Here is a 6,000-nt window from a genome sequence, read left to right as displayed (position 1 = left end):
CCCCCCCTCTATATATAATACCCCTCTAGGATACTCTACTATTCGTAACAAGTCACGATTCAACCTCGTATATTTTCAAATTACTAGTCTTACTGTACGCGCGTTGCGCGTGTTTCTTATCTTAATAAGTAACTTATTTGTAAGAAAATTACATATATTTTTAAATTTTGTTTGAATTATAAAATAAAGTGTAAGCTTATGAAATTGATAAATATTGGTCCCATATAGCTAACTCAATAAAGGAAAAACCTTTGTTCTTAGAAGTCCTCAATCATTATTTAATATATTCACCTTAAATTTTGTTCTAATATTATAATTTTATCAATTCAATTTCACAAGTTATTGTGCTTCCTTTTTATTTTCAGTAAAACAACATAGTTCTTGAAGATTTAAAAGAAAAAAATCCTAAAAGTATTTTTCAAAAGCTATTCTCAAGTTCATTCGAGAAGACACAAATATGGTTAATTAGTTATACTTTTATTATGATATTTAAAAAAATTAAAATTAAAATCAAAAAATTAAATCTTATATCTTCTCAATTTATCTCCCTTCAAACGTTTCAATGTTACCCAAGTAGTGAGGTTTTAATTGCCGAAATTAAAAAAAAATGATTTACATAACTTTGTCGAAACGTGTGAAAAAAAAGTAATACTAAAACATAAAACTTAATAGGATGACCAAATTACTCTGAAATATTGAATTCAATGAGAGTGTATGTACATATTAATTTAAATATTTACTTATATACAATCCATTTTAAAGTTCTAAATACTTGTACATATAAGGATAAAAATTCAATTAATATTTCTTTAAAAGTTTCGCGCTTTTACAGTATAATAAATTTAGGCTTGTACAATTTAGTATGATTAAATATGCTATCAAACAATCATTTTGGGTGCTTAACTGAACATGGATTATTATTTTTTTGTAGGAATAAAACAACAATTTTCTTACTGCATATTTAATTGCTCCGTGTTGAAATAATTTTATTTTAGACGTTATTGTATTAAGCAATTTTAATTTTAATATGATACGTCCTCATATTTTAATTTAATTAGAAATCAATTGAAGGCACCATATAAAATCGTTCTCATCTCGGTTTATAAGTATTGCACCAACGATATAGTCAATTAGAATAATTTATATGAGGTAACATGTTAATCAATTCTAATTCCCAAATAATAGAACTTCTTACCAAGTTTAATAAAGAAAAATTTAATATGAAAGTTTTGATTGATCGCAAAATCCTAAATATTAGGAGAATAACTTAAATTATAATTTTGTCTAATTTGGAAGCTATTTGTGAAAGCTATTTTTAAAGAGTAAAAAAGGCGAACAACATTTCGTTAAAGTTCTTTGTGCTTTTAATATAGTATAAATTAGTTAGGTATTTGTAAACCATGCTAACTACCATAAGAGTTTAATATTTGCATGCTGATAACTATGAGTAATCATCCATTAAAAATGAATTATCAATCAAAAAATAAGACAAGTACTCAGAGGCGGATGTAGTGTTCTATCACGACCCCAACTCCGGTCGTGACAAGTTGGTATCAGAGCCTAGGTTACTTGGTCTCGCGAGTCATGAGCCGGTTGGTAGAGTCTCGTGGATCGGTACAGAGACGTCTGTACTTATCCTCGGGAGGCTGCCGAACCTTTAGGAAAACTTCACATTCTTGAAACTTTTGTCGTGCGGCTTTGTTGAACTGAGAACTAAACTTCTACTATTCTATTCTCTCACAGATGGTGAGGACACGAGCTACTGGACGTGATGGACGACCACCAGTGCCACCTACTGAGGCCGCCAAAGGCCGTGGGCGCGGTCGTGGTCGTGGTCGTGGCAGAGGCAGAGCAGCCGGGGCAGCACCTGCTGATCCACCAATTGCCCCAGCTCAGGATCAGGCTCCAGCTGTGGATACTCCAGCAGCACCTGTTCAGGAACCAACTGTGCCTATCGTGATTCCGGGTCTTCAGGAGACCTTGGCACAGATATTATCAGTCTGCACTGGCCTGGCTCAGGCAGTTTCAGTTACCACAGCAGCAGCAGCTACTTCACAGGCCGGGGGAGGCAATCAGACCCCCATTGCTCGCACACCTGAGCAGGTGGTGCAGGGACTACAGACACCAGAGGCACCTCCAGCTCAGCAGGTTGCACCAGCTCAGGGCTTCGTGGTTCCAGCTATGCCAGACGATGAGCAGCGTCATCTCGAGAGGTTTGGTAGGCTCCAGCCTCCGACATTCGGTGGTGCTGAGGGCGAGGATGCCCAGGGTTTTCTTGACAGATGTCAGCGTATGCTCCGTACGGTAGGGATCCTTGAGTCGAGTGGTGTGGCATTTACTACTTTTCAGTTCACGTGGGCTGCTTTTACTTGGTGGGAGGACTTTGAGAGGCGTAGGCCTGCCGGTGCAGCACCTCTGACTTGGCAGCAGTTCTCCGCTCTCTTTCTGGAGAAGTATGTACCTCAGTCCCGCAGGGAGGAGCTGCGTAGGCAGTTTGAGTGGTTGACACAGGGGGATATGACAGTGACTCAGTACGAGATGAGGTTTTCACAGTTGGCCCGTCATGCTACTTGGATGGTTCCGTCAGATCGTGAGAGGATTAGGAGATTTGTGGATGGCCTTAACTACCATCTCCGTATTTTGATGACTAGAGAGAGAGAGAGAGTACTGGGTGCTACTTTTGAGGAAGTGGTGGATATCGCTCGTGAGATCGAGTCAATTCGCCGTAGAGAGCGAGAGGAGAGGGAGGCTAAGAGGCCTCGTGGATCGGGCAGTTACAGTGGTGCTCCTTCGAGGGGCCAGTTCNACATCTAGAAGAACCAGGTTCTTCTAGTGAGAAAATTAGGTACCACACAAATCACCCCCCCTTCTTGTGTGGTATTGACGTGTAGAACATCATGTATTTATAGAATTACTTTGTGCCTATTCAGGATTTCTTATTCTCAGCCTTTATTTATGTTTATTACTCACTGGGTCGGACTATTCACATTACTCCCTGCACCTTGCGTGCAGATCCAGGCACCTTGCGTGCAGATCCACGTCTGCCACAGAGACGCCTCAGTATTATTTGATCCTGGTTCTACCCATTCATATGTGTCTTCATATTTTTCTCATCATTTGAGTACGTCCCGAGGGTTTATTGCTTTACCTGTTCATGTATCTACCCCGGTGGGCGATACTATTATTGTAGACCATGTGTACCGGTCATGTTTGGTGACTATTGGGGGTCTGGAGACCCGAGTTGATTTATTGCTATTGAGCATGGTGGACTTCGATGTTATCTTGGGCATGGACTGGTTGTCTCCATGTCATGCTATTCTAGACTGTCATGCTAAGACAGTCACTTTGGCTATGCCGGGTGTACCGCGGATCGAGTGGCGTGGTGTGACTGATTACGTTCCTAGTAAAGTTATTTCCTTCGTGAAGGCCCAGCGTATGGTTGGGAAGGGTTGTCTTTCCTACTTGGCGTTTGTGAGGGATGTTGAAGCTGAGACTCCTAGCACTGATTCTGTCCCAGTTGTGAGGGATTTTCCCGATGTGTATCCTACAGACCTGCCGGGCATGCCACCGGACAGGGATATTGATTTTGGTATTGACCTGGTGCCGGGCACTCAGCCCATCTCTATTCCGCCATATCATATGGCACCAGTGGAGTTGAAAGAATTGAAGGAGCAGCTTCAGGAGCTCCTGGATAAGGGGTTCATCCGACCTAGTGTGTCACCTTGGGGTGCGCCAGTTCTGTTTGTGAAAAAGAAGGATGGAACAATGAGAATGTGCATCGATTATAGGCAATTGAACAAGGTAACAATTAAGAACAAGTATCCCCTGCCTCGCATTGATGATTTGTTTGACCAGCTTCAAGGAGCGAGGGTGTTTTCCAAGATTGATCTCCGTTCGGGTTATCACCAGTTGAAGATCAGAGATTCAGATATTCATAAGACTGCTTTCAGGACTAGATATGGTCACTATGAGTTTCTTGTCATGTCTTTCGGGCTGACCAATGCCCCAGCAGCATTCATGCATCTGATGAACAGTGTATTTCGGCCTTATCTGGATTCATTTGTGATAGTGTTCATTGATGATATTCTGGTATTCTCGCGTAGTCAGGAGGAGCACGCGCAACATTTGCGGGTTGTATTGCAAAGATTGAGAGAGGAGAGGCTTTATGCAAAGTTCTCCAAGTGTGAGTTCTGGCTCGGTTCAGTGGCTTTCTTGGGAAATGTGGTGTCCAGCAAGGGTATTCAGGTGGACCCGAAGAAGATATAGGCGGTGCAGAGTTGGCCTAGACCGTCCTCAGCCACAGAGATTCGTAGTTTCCTTGGGTTGGCAGGCTATTATCGCCGGTTTGTTCAGGGTTTTCCTCTATTGCATCTCCCTTGACCAAGTTGACTCAGAAAGGTGTTTTATTTGTGTGGTCGAACGAGTGTAAGGAGAGCTTTCAGAAGCTCAAGACGGCTTTGACCACAGCTCCAGTATTGGTTTTGCCATCAGCTTCAGGTTCTTATACGGTATATTGCGATGCTTCGTGAGTTGGGATTGGTTGTGTTTTGATGCAGGAGGGTAGAGTTATTGCTTATGCTTCTCGTCAGTTAAAGCCCCATGAGCAGAACTACCCCGTTCACGATTTGGAGCTAGCTACTATAGTTCATGCGTTGAAGATTTGGAGGCATTACTTGTATGGCGTATCTTGTGAGGTATTCATTGATCATCGCAGTCTTCAGCATTTGTTCAAGCAAAAGGATCTTAATTTGAGGCAGCGGAGGTGGCTAGAGTTACTTAAGGATTATGATATCACTATTCTTTATACCCGGGGAAGGCCAATGTAGTGGCCGATGCTTTGAGCCGAAAGTCGATGAGTATGGGGAGCTTGGCATATATTCCAGTTGAGGAGAGGACATTTGCAGTTGATGTTCAGGCCTTGGCCAACCGATTTGTGAGACTACATATTTCAGAGCCCAGTCGAGTGTTGGCTTGTGTGGTTTCTCGGTCTTCCTTGTATGATCGCATCAGGGAGTGTCAGTATGATGATCCGCATTTGCTTGTCCTTAAGGACAGGGTTCAGCATGATGATGCCAGGGATGTGACCATTGGGGATGATGATGTGTTAAGGATGCAGGGCCAGATTTGTGTGCCCAATGTGGATGGGCTTCGGGAGTTGATATTGGAGAGAGGCCCATAGCTCGCGGTATTCCATTCATCCGGGTGCCGCGAAGATGTATCAAGATCTTAGACAGCACTATTAGTGGCGGAGGATGAAGAGAGATATTATGGAGTATGTAGCCCGGTGTCTTAATTGTCAGCAGGTGAAATATGAGCATCAGAGACCGGGTGGCTCGCATCAGCAGATGGTTATTCCTGAGTGGAAGTGGGAGAGGATCACTATGGATTTTGTTACCGAACTCCCACGGACTTTGAAGAAATTTGATGCTATTTGGGTGATTGTAGACAGGTTGACCAAGTCCGCGCGCTTCATTCCGGTTTGTACTACTTATTCTTCAGAGCGGCTGGCAGAGATTTATATTCGGGAGATTTTTCGGTTGCATGGTGTCCTAGTTTCCATCATATCAGATCAGGGCACTCAGTTCACCTCTCAGTTTTGGCAAGCTGTTCAGCGAGAGTTCGGTACTCAGGTGCAGTTGAGCACAACTTTTCACCCTCAGACGGATGGGCAGTCCGAGCGCACCGTTCAGATATTGGAGGATATGTTACGCACCTGCGTTATTGATTTTGGAGGGTCATGGGATCGGTTTCTACCGCTTGTAGAGTTTGCCTACAACAACAGCTATCAGTCCAGCATTCAGATGGCACCTTATGAGGCCTTGTATGGGAGACGGTGTAGATCTCCAGTTGGCTGGTTCGAGCCCGGGGAGGCTAGATTGTTGGGGACAGATTTGGTTCAGGAGGCATTAGAGAAGGGGAAGGTGATTCAGGAGAGACTCCGTACAGCGCAGTCGAGGCAGAAGAGTTATGTGGACAGGAAGGTCCGAGATGTATCCTATA

This window comes from Nicotiana attenuata, unplaced genomic scaffold (assembly GCF_001879085.1).
Source record: "Nicotiana attenuata strain UT unplaced genomic scaffold, NIATTr2, whole genome shotgun sequence".
Taxonomy (NCBI): domain Eukaryota; kingdom Viridiplantae; phylum Streptophyta; class Magnoliopsida; order Solanales; family Solanaceae; genus Nicotiana; species Nicotiana attenuata.
The sequence above is the reverse complement of the archived record's forward strand: the minus strand, read 5'-3'. Positions refer to the sequence as shown.